Consider the following 11961-nt stretch of genomic DNA (forward strand, 5'->3'; position numbering starts at 1 on the left):
AGATGGGCTTAGTGGATGTGCTAAACCACACGTTCTGATACCATGTTAATAATTAGGTAACTAAGCAATGGTTAATTAGTACCTAATTATGTGATTAAGTTAAGTGGAAGATTAAGTGATATGTGATTAAGTTAAGCGGAGTGGAGGATCTAGAATAACCCACTCAAGTACAAGGTCCTATTTAAGGCATTATAGTCAACACTTCTAACTAGATTCTATCTAGGTAACTACGAAGTTACATGGTTGACTAAATAACTAAACTAAGTTGAGCTTGATCTCTCAAAATTCTTTGTCCCCCTCTTTTTATGTGTTTGCCACTTCTCGATATATATAGCTTCCTCTCAGCTCGACGCTCTTTCGCTCCTTCCTTGTTACTTGAGTTCTTCCTTCGGTTATTAGTGCTCGACTTCTTTTGATAGTTTCACACTTGTCCCTTTGTCCCTTTGTCCCTTTCCCACTTGTCACTTATGTCCACCTGGTAACAATTCATGACTGTAATCCGATGCGTCTACCTCAATGATGAATGGTTTTTTCAGATCAACATTAGCTAGAATAGGAGCTGATGTAAATGCTTTCTTAAGACTCACAAAAGCCGTGTCCACTTCCTTAGACCAAACAAACAATTGCCCCTTCTTGGTACGTTGTGTGAGGGGTAAAATAAGCTTTGAGTAGTTCTGTATAAACTTGTGGTAGAAATTAGCGAAGCCTAAAAAGATTGCACATCTCGCAATGAAAGTGGAGTCTGGCATTCTACCACAGTTTTGGCCTTAGCTAGATCCATAGAGATGCCTTCCGAGGAGATGACATAGCCTAGAAATTCTACTTGGTTACACTCAAAACTACATTTTTCCAGTTTTGCATAAAGACCATGTTCTCGAAGTCATTTAGTACTAATAGTACATGAGAATCATGCTCTTCTTGAGTCTTCGAATAAACTAGTAGATCATCCAAAAGATGATCAAACAAATATCCAAGAGATCTCAGAATATATCATTTGCCATGTGTTGGAAGACTGTATGCGCATTGGTGAGACTGAATGGCATAACCGTATACTCAAAGTGCCCATATCGGTACGAAAACCGGTCTTCCATTCATCTGCTAGTCGGATCTGTATGAGGTTATATGCTCCTCGTAAGTCGATCTTTGTGAAGAACTTTGCACCATTAATTCGTTCTAAAAGACTCAAGATAAGGGGAACTGCATACCTATTCTTAATGATGACCTTATTCAAGCCACGGTAATCTACAACGAGACGAAGTGAACCGGTTGGACATTTCGAATGTCGAATGAACCCGTTTGCTAAATACTCATCTATGTAGGCTCGAAGGACTTCTAGCTCTGTTGGTGACAAGTTGTAGATCGGTCCCCATGGTGACTCTTTTCCTGGTTGTAAATCAATGGGACAATCATACAATCGATGGTGAGGAAGAGTACTGGCTTGTACCTTATCAAACACGTCAGCATAATGATGATACTTCTCTAGAAGTTGAACTATGGATTCCTCTTTAGTGGTGTTGGAAGGTTTTGTTGATACTGCGAATACAAACATTGATTCCTTCCATCGTTCCTCACGCAATTGATGTAGCGAAATGGTTGAAATTCGATGACTAGATCCTCGGGTTTGTCGATAGCAGATTTCTCTTGTTCTCCAATCTATCTCTGGGTTATGTAATTCGAATCATGGTAACCCCAAGACAGTTGGATGCTTTGGACTACTAATTATATTAAATGATACTACACACACCAAATTATCTAGGACAACCTGAATCGGCTCTGACTCTTCTATGATATTTCTGGAAGCAATGGGGCGACCATCAATGACTATTACAGATGTTGGGCAAGGATGCTTTCTTAGGGTTATCTGATCAGCTTGGGCAAAATTCCTATCCATGAAGCAAGAATTGGCTCCAGAATCTAAGAGTGCTAAGAAATGTACTAGAGTGGTACTTTTAGTACTAATTGTTATTTGGGCTAAGAACACATTGCTAACTTACTTAGAGGGAATCAAACCACTAATGGACTACACAGATCTAGGGCTGTCAAACCAAACGACTCCTATTTTGGTTGGACCTAGTCGTTTAACTCTTCTTCTAGCTGACTAAGGACTTCAAATTTGTTCGATAAACTTGGGCTATTAGTACTATTAGGACTATCAGACACTCCAACTAAAATAGACTCGGGTTTAGTACAAGGTACTATTTGATTTACTTGTCTTCTTGGCCTATGTGAACAATTTACTGCAATATGCCCTGGTCTTCTGCAATAAAGACATAATCGATTTGCTCGGCATCGTTGCTTTTCTTCTTCCGACAATGGTCCACGATGACATTGTCGTGGAGATTCACGGCCATAGTGAGAAAACTAGGGCTAATGGGAATATTGGTAGAGTGCACCACGTGCACTCACTCTTATAAAAGATGTACAAAGATAGGGGTGTCTTTAAGCCGCCGAATAGGAGTTTGGGACAAAGTATCCCATGTAATAAGGGATTTATGCGACATTGTAATGTCCCTCCCTCCTTGGGCTATAAAAGGAAGGGAGGGTCCCTTGTACAATGGTTGCCCATTTTGAGTTAGGAGGGTATACCACTTAGGTCGAAGGTGTGTTAGTTTTCTCTTCTCCTTACTTTAGGGTTTCTTTTAGATCTTCTTTGTGTCTGTTTAGGGTTTAGTCCGGTCTGGAGCATGCATGTACTAGTGGTTTCATTTCTGCTCTATCTCCTGTGCAAGACCCCTCTCGGTGCGACGAGCCCGAGAGCTCCCTGACTGGCGGCTTCGCAGCAGACAGTTGTCGTAACCTGATCTACCTAGGTTTGGATCAGATTCAGAGATGTATCATGTTGTCTTGTAAATACACATATAAAAGGTTGTGCATATCTGTGTCTCTGTTGGTGTCAGGTGCATTACTTTCTTTTCGTTTCCCGTACATAAGAGGCGTGTGTTGAGCTAGTGTTGCTCGTGTGGTCTCTCTCTCTCCGTCTCTCGTGTTTGGTAACCTTCGGTACGCGTCCGGATTCGTTCCGGTTTGTGCCATAGCCGGAACTAGAGAGAGTCAGTCTCCCGGCATCCATCTCTTCCTCGTCCAAGACCCCCGTGGTCCCGCCTCCTTTCGACACGTACTCGCGGATTACTGCGACGACGTGTGGTGTCGATTTACATCGGTGTTGGAGTATTTTCCGGACATGCATTATATGATTCCCTTGCAAATGGTTTTGCTACGACCAAGGCGTATGTGGGCTCTAACCTAGTCCTTGGCATTTGTAACTGATGTTCTGAAGTCATTCGAAAAGCCAGTTATCCCATCGTACCACTCGACAGATTGTCTCTGTGAGCGATTTTGGTTCTTCGACGAAAGTCAGGAGTAAGTCTTTGACATCATTTCGTACGCCGTATTGAAATTGCTCCATCAATGCTTGATCATCCCAGGGGATATTGGAGGCGAGTAGATGGAAATCTGCAGCGTAAGCAGAGGTTGGATGATGTAATCGTCGGATTTTGTTGATTGCCGTCCTTATGCTATCAGTATCTCCAAAACAGGTTTTAAACTCACTTATAAACTCCTCAAAATTATTTAATAATGGAGATCTTTTTTCTACCAATGGAGCGAACCATGCCAAAGCTGAGCCGCTCAGTAACGTGCCTACTAGACCCACTCGTGATGCATCAGTGGGATATCGGGAAGGATGCAATTGAATGACTAATTGTACCTGATTAAGGAATCCTCTAAACTGTGATCACGTTCAATTGAATTTCATAGGAAGGTCGATCTTGGGCTCTTTATGAATCCCTTGAGTACTTGTTCCTTGTTGTTGCAATGCTACAATGGTTGCTTCAAGTTGTTGCACGTGTAACGCTAGCTCCCCATGTTGTTGGTACGTTTGCTGCTTTTCTAAAGAGATTTGTTGAAGATCCCCTAACAACCATTGACTTTCTTGTTCCAACATGACAAACCTTTCTTTCAAGCATTGCAGCTCCAAGAAAACAGATTGATATTCTTGGGCGCTAACAATTGCCATAGTATTGGAAGAAGGAGGGATAAGAGGATTAGTATGAAGGGAGGGAAGAGTAAGAAGATAGAGAAATTTGGTTCAAACTGTCAAGAATAGTACTAAAGAAGGAGAGGGAATTAGTACTAGAGGTAGAGGACGAAATCGAGTTTCCAAATGAGACCGAGGGACCTCTGAGGACTTGTTTCCCAACTCAAAGGAGTTGAGACGGATTTACATTCCGTCATACCGAATTTGAAGAGCATACTCAACACATAATTGCGTTGACTGATTAGTATGCCTTCCAGGGTGCAGATCACTTCGATCCCGGGGAAGTAATGAAGGTCCCTTAGATCCTTCATATCGAACGATGCTGCGAAGTTGGACTTGACGTAGTCGATTTCTTGCAGGTTGGTGCCGGTGATGACTAGATTATCCACATATAGCAAGATGCTTATCAGCCCATTCCGACCCTGCTGGATAAAAAGTGAAGAGTCCGACTTTGACGGGGCAAACCCCAACTGATGCAGTCTCTACGTGATATTTGGGTTCCAAGTACGTAGGCCCTGCTTGAGTCCGTAAAGGGACTTCTTCAGTTGGCATACAACCAATGTATTCACTCTAGACTAAAAAACGGGAGGTTGTACCATGTACACCTATTCCTCAAGCTCACCTTGCAGGAATGTATTCTTTACATCCATTTGATGTAAGTGCCACCCCTTCGCCGCTGCGACTGCAAGCAAGACACAAACAATCATCATGTTTGCGACCGACGCGAACGTCTCATCATAATCGATGCCCTGCTATTGCGCGTAGCCCTTGGCCACAAACCGAGGCTGTAACGGTTGATGAAGCCGTCAACATTATATTTGACTTTGTACACCCATTGGCACGCGATTGGCTTCACCCCTTTCGGTACATCAACCAAGTCCCAAGTTTTGCTCTCCATGAGCGCGTGCATCTCTTCCTTCATGTCATTTTTCCAATTCGGATCCTTGGCCGCATTTGCATAGCTCTCCGACTCACGCACTGTTGCCACCTTCACCATGTATGCATGATGGTGCGCCATATACTCATTAAATCCATACCGGATCATGGGAGTCTTCTGGAGGGTGGATTATCATAGCTTTTGTTCTGCTGATTTGATGGCCCTCTTCGCCGACTCTGACCTCATCTCTGGAGGTCCGTCTTCATGCTTTCTAGAGTCAGATTTGCTCTGATCCGACTCATCCTTTCCTATGTTGTACTCCGACTTCTTCTTCTTCCTCTTCTCTTTATGAGTGAACCATCTCCTCGGTTCGTTACGTGGGGATAACACGTCATCCGGTTGCCCGCTCAGGCTCAACCAATACAGATTCGGTCCACTGATCTGGAGGGAAGTCGGACTATCTAATAGTTCAGATTCCACAATACTTCCCTCTATTCTGGAATCCCCTGCCTCATCTCTAGCAATCGGCTCGGGTTCGGGTTGTGCGAAGTACGAAAATGCCAATTCGTAAAAAACGACATCGCGGCTAACTCTGACTTGCTTCGATAGGGGGTTGCAACACTTGTACCCCTTTTACCTGTCGGAGTAGCCAACCAGGATATATTTATCCCCCTTGGCATCTAGCTTCTTCCGCTTCTCGTTTGGCACATGCACATACGCAATGCTACCGAATACTCGGAGGTTCGCCAAATTCGGCCTCCACTTGAAGTACAGTTCGTGTGGTGACACCTTTGTCCCTAAGGCAGATATCCGATTTTGTATTTAAACGGTTGTCTGAATCGCTTCGACCAAATAAATCTGGGGCATGCTCTTCTCCTCTAGCATTGCCCTCATCGCATCTACTAACGTCCTGTTCCATCGTTCGGCCGCGACGTTCTACTCCGATATGTATGTACAGGAGAATTCATGTCAGATTCCCTTGGTCTATAGATAACTTGTGAGTTCGCCAAAAAAGTACTCTTTTCCGCCATCCAATCTCAGACACTTGATCTTCATTCCAATTTTTTGTTCTACATGATTCTTGAAGTCCCCGAAGCATGAGAAGGCTTCGTTCTTCGTCTCGATCAAATAGATCCAAGTGCGTCAACTGAAATCGTCGATGAAGGAGATGAAATATCAACTCCCTCCAATGCTCACATTTTGTGCCAGTCCCCATACATATGAATCGATAAGATCGAGCCGATTCCGGCTCCGATTCTTCTTATTGGGGAATAGAAGCCTATGTTGTTTCCCGAGCTGGCAAGCTTCAGAAATTTGGTTTTTCTGGCCACTTAACTTTGGCAGTCCAGAAACCAGATGTTCCAACTACATCTCGTGATGCTTCCGGAAGTTGATGTGGCCGATTCGCTTATGCCATAGGTCGATGTCCAATTCGACCTTCTGCCCTTTCGCGAACATAGTGGTGACAACATCATTGGTTTTGAGGATGAACATTCTTCCATCCCCACGCCCTTGTGTGATGATTTGGCCTTCCTCCTCAATGAAGCATCCATGATGAGTGAATTGGACCTGCATTCCTTGATCCATGATCTAGCCGACCAACACCAAATTCTTGGTGATCATCGGAACATGCAGGACATTCGTTAGTAGTGAAAACATCATTGGTTTTGAGGATGAACATTCTTCCATCCTTGCGCCCTTATCCGATGAACCGGCCTTCCTCCTCAATGAAGCATCCGTGATGAGTGAATTGGATCTGCATTCCTTGATCCACGATTTGGCCGACCAACACCAAGTTCTCGGTGATCGTCGGAACATGCAGGACATTCGTTAGTGGTGACAACATCATTACTTTTGAGGATGAACGTTCTTCCATCCCCGCGCCCTTGTGTGATGATCTGACCTTCCTCCTCAATGAAGCATCCGTGATGAGTGAATTGGACTTGCATTCCTTGATCCACGATCTGGCCGACCAACACCAAGTTCTTGGTGATCATCAGAACATACAAGACATTCATTAGTGGTGACAATATCATTGGTTTTGAGGATGAAGATTCTTCCATCCCTGCACCCTTGTGCGATGATCCAGCCTCCCTCCTCAATGAAGCATCCACGATGAGTGAACTGGACCTGCATTCCTTGATCCACGATCTTGGTGATCATCGGAACATGCAGGACATTCGTCATAATTCTTCTCTGGCCAACATGGCTCAGAGGGACATCCCCAATATGCTCAATGGGATGTGGGGTGTCATCTTTGGTTTTGACCACCCCCAGCTTCTCCGGTTTCTCAAGAAAGGAGAACTACTCTTTGTGGTTCATCATGTGATTTGAAGCTCTGGAGTCCACATACGTCACTTCTTCCGACTTCAAGTTAGATACTCCCATTCGGTTGGTCTTATGCTTCATTACGAGGGTGAGTCCCGATCTAGCTCTCTCCGAGCCTTCGGCGAAGTGCAATCGGTGACGTCTATGTACGTCTCTCCAACTAGATCTAACTTTGTCCGAATCGGCCCTTTTCTTCCAACACTCACTTTTTCTATGGCCCTTCTGCCCATAGTACCAACAATCTATTGTGGATTTCCCTTGCCAGTTCTTGGCGCCGCCTTGACTCCCCCTGCTAATACTGATGGCAACACCATCTTTGTGCCTCCGATTCTACTCTTGTCAGCCGCCTCCATTGTGTGCTGATCTGCCTCATCTACCACAACCACAGGGCCTCTCTGCCTCTGTGTACAACATCTTGTTGTCGGTGTGTGTACTCGTTGATGCACCCACATGCTTCACCTCTACAAGGAGCATTGACTGTAACTTGAAAAACAAAGGCGTATTCTCCCTCATGCAAACCACCATTTGGAATGCCCCAAACTTCGACACCAATGTTGGGAAATCGGTCCCTTTGGATGGGATCCGGCTATGAATGGAGAAAACCCGGTGAGAACCGGAAGAGACCCGGAAACCGGATTGGTGGATCCAGTGAGAACCGGAAGTGAAGACAAATTTGTAAATGTAAAGAATCAAGACATGGATTCTTTTGAAGCGGAAGAGATGTGAGTTATGTCTGTGTGTAAGAGAGAGAGAGAGAGAGAGAGAGAGAGAGAGAGAGAGAGAGAGAGAGAGAGAGAGAGAGAGAGAGAGAGAGAGAGAGAGAGAGTGAAACATAGAGAATACGCAAGGTAAAAATATATTGACAAAGGAGAAAGACTCAACATTATACAAGGTGGGAGGAGGGTGGTTTATGTAGTCACCCTCTCTCTTCATTAACTACAAGACTCATGAAGCATGGGGAATGTGAAAGCTCACAAGTTATGTGTCATAGAATATGATTCTATGACTGATACTAAATACTAGAATACAAAGGGGTGACATAATGGTGACTCTTGACCGTTGGAGTGTCTCTTCACTCTCAAGGTGAGTTCACACACTAGACCAAGTTGAGCTTGATTCTCAACACGCCCCGTCAAGCTCAAGTCGAGTTAGTTTTAGACGGTATCCGAAATCCGCTTCAACTCACGTTCCGGAGTCCGCGTCGACTCGCTTTATGCGGAGTTGCGGAATCCGTGCTCCAGCTTGCGTTCTGCGTAGTTACGAAGTCTGTGCTTCGGCTTGCGTCTTTCTTCGTGGCTTTGCGCGGTAGATTGGTTCTTCGCTGCTTCGTTGCGTGGTTGCGGAATCCACGCGTTATTGCGTAGTGTGTTCAGTACTCCCCCTCAAGCTTGGCAGGTCAAGGATCGTCAATCCGAGATCGGTCATGAATTGCCATAGCTTGTCGGCTCCTAAGGCTTTAGTGAAGATGTCGGCCGTTTGAAGATTAGTGCTAATGTGTTGTAGGTCGACATCGCCAGCCAGAACGCGCTCTCGGATGAAGTGATAATGCACTTCGATGTGCTTTGTCCGCGCGTGGAACACCGGGTTCCGAGCCAAATAGATACTACTCATGTTTTCGCAGTAAAGGGAAGTCAGATCCTTGATGGGTACGCCCAGATCCTTCAAAATCCTCTTGAGCCATACGGCTTCACATGCAGCTACGATTGCGCTCCTATATTCCGCCTCTGTACTCGAAAGAGCGACGATAGGCTGCTTCTTGCTACTCTAGGATATTGCTCCGTTGCCAAGGGAGAAAACAAATCTGGAGGTTGATCTTCTATCAGCTTTGTAGCCGGCCCAATCGCTGTCTGTGTACCCCACGAGCCGTATTGGCATCGCGGTCTTGTAGAGGATGGCGCAATCCATTGTGTCACTTACGTAGCGTAGAACTCGCTTAACACAATCCAAGTGATTATCACGTGGTGTTTGCATGAATTGGCTAAGGAGACCGACCGGATAACTGAGATCGGGTCGTGTGATCGTGAGGTAGATGAGACTCCCGATGAGTTGCCGATACTGAGTCTGCTCACATGCTTTGGTGCCGGAGTTCGCATCTAGTTTGAGATTGAGATCGAGTGGGGTTGCCATGGATTTGCACTCAGCCATCCCGAACTTGTAGAACAAGTTGAGGATGTAATGCCGTTGAGAGATCATGATTCCGGCCGGAGTCCGAATTACCTCGATGTTGAGGAAGTAGTGGAGCTCCTTCATGTCCGTCATCTCGAACTTGTCGGAAAGGAGGGATTTGACGTTATTGATTTCGACGAGATGCTCACCTCCAATGACTAGGTCATCCACATACAAGATGATGACGATCGGACTGGCGGAATCGCTTCGGATGTAGAGGGAGTTGTCCGATTTTGACGTACGGAAGCCGATTTGATGAAGATATTGCGTTATCTTCGAATGCCAAGCATTCGGTGCTTGCTTGGGGCCGTAGAGTGGCTTCTTGAGTCGGCATACGGCTTTCGGATGGGTGCTCAAGTTGAAGCCGGGTGGTTGGATCATGTACACCTCTTCTAATTCGCCTTGTAGAAAGGCATTCTTGACGTCCATTTGATGGAGGTGTCACCCTTTCGCCGCGGCAATCGTAATTACGGTCCGCACCGTCGTCATCTTTGCCACCGGGGCAAAGGTTTCTTTGTAGTCGACACCATGCGTTTGAGTGTATCATTTCGCTACGAGTCGAGCTTTGTAGCGGTTTACGGAGCCATTGGCGCTATACTTCACCTTGTAGATCCATCTGCATCCGATCACCTTTTTGTGTGGTGAGGTGGGAACGAGATCCCACGTCTCGTTCTTCCGTAGTGCTTGCATCTCCTCATTCATTGCTTCGATCCATCACGGGTCCTTCGCGGCTTCCGAAAAGGTTTTCGGTTCCCGTACTATCGCTACCTTCATCATAAAGGCGTAATCGTGCGCCATATAATCTGAATCGGCTTACGGGGTTCTTTTCACAAGTGGATCAGCGGAGCTTTTCATTTGCAGAGATGAGGGCTTTCTTAGCTCCGATTGGTACCTCGAAACCGCCGAACTCACTGTCGAGTGAGTGAGTCGACTCATCATCGTTGAAGCGATCGTCTTCGTATTCCGACATTTTCGCCTTGCCTTTGTCCATCTTCGGGCTAGGCTGTGATGTGCTTTGATCGCTCAAAGGCTCTTGTGGTCCGCTCAATCGGGTCATGATCGGACTTTCTTCGAATATGCGCATAAGGTGATCTTCATCCTCGATCTCTTGTTCGGCGAATTCTGGGTCGAGCGGTGTTGGAGGTGGAGTTGTCTCTGGTGCGTACTAGGATGCGGACTCGTCAAAAATGACGTCTCGACTTACTCGAGATTTTTGAGTTGAGGGGTTGTAGCACTTGTACCCCTTTTTCTCCAATGAGTATCCTACGAGGATACATTTCTCCGACTTTGGGTCAAGCTTTTGACGCTTCTCGTCGGGGATGTGCACGTACGCTATTGCGTCGAATATCCGGATGTTCGATAAGTCCGGCTTCCTTCCGAAGTATTTTTCGTGCGGAGTGACCTCGTGCACGCCAGATGTTGTGCACCGATTCATTAGGTAGACGGCCGTATTTGTAGCTTCGGCCCAATATGACTTGGGCATATGCTTCTTGTTCATCATGGCCCGCGCTACTTCAAGGATGTGCCAATTTTTGCGCTCAACTACTCCGTTTTGTTGCGGAGTGTGTCGGCAAGTGAATTCTCGCCGAATTCCTTCCTTTTGGAGATACGCCATGATGTCATCCGAGAAGTACTCCTTTTTGCCATCCGATAATGTCGGTCCGTGGCTTTCTCAACTTCATTCTTGAAATTTTGGAAGTGTCCGAACACTTCGCTCTTTTGCCGCATCGGGTAGATCCAAGTGTGCCTAGAGAAGTCGTCGATGAAGAGCACGTAATATTGGCATCCGCCGAATGTAGCCATCTGCGCTAGTCCCCATACGTCGGAATGGACTATGTCGAGTAGACCTTTGCTCACGTTCCACTCTTTCGGGAATGGGTGTCGGTGTTGCTTGCCGAATTGGCACGCTTCGCATACACCTTCAATCTCCTTCTCTTTGAATGTCGGGAGTTCGATGACGACTCCTTTCGATTTCATTGCTTTGAGTTTGTTGAGATTGATGTGGCCGATTTGCTTGTGCCATAGCGCTATATCGGAGTCGGCTTTCGTGTTTTTCGCGAACATGGCGGATTTCATCTTGCGTGAATCGAGAATGAACATCCGGCCCTCTCTTCGTCCGCGTGCGATGAGTCAGCCCTCTTTTTCGATGAAGCAACCGCCTTGATTAAATCAAACTTACATCCCTTGCTCTACAATTTGGCCGATAGAGATCAAATTCTTCGTAATGGTCTGTACATGCAAGACATTTTTAATGTAATTTTGCTTACCCTCTTTTCCAAATGGAACATTGCCGATGTGCCGAATCGGGTGCGTAGTGTCGTCTCCGGTTTCGACATAGCCGGGTCGGTTCAGCTCTCGAAGTTCTCGGAACCATTCTTGATGCGATGTCATATGGTTCGAGGCACCGGACTCAACGAACCATACGTCTTCCGGACCGGAGGCACTAGTTGAGGTAGCGGCCGACATAGAGTTTGCTCTATGTTTCATCATGAACATTCCGCCACGGTCGGAGTTGTGCGCATACATTCTGCCATGATCTTCGTAGTCGGAGTTG

The sequence above is a fragment of the Azolla caroliniana genome, unplaced genomic scaffold, assembly GCF_043228905.1.
Source record: "Azolla caroliniana isolate FFs.n. ecotype wild unplaced genomic scaffold, voAzoCaro1.0.p SCAF_2, whole genome shotgun sequence".
NCBI lineage: Eukaryota > Viridiplantae > Streptophyta > Polypodiopsida > Salviniales > Salviniaceae > Azolla > Azolla caroliniana.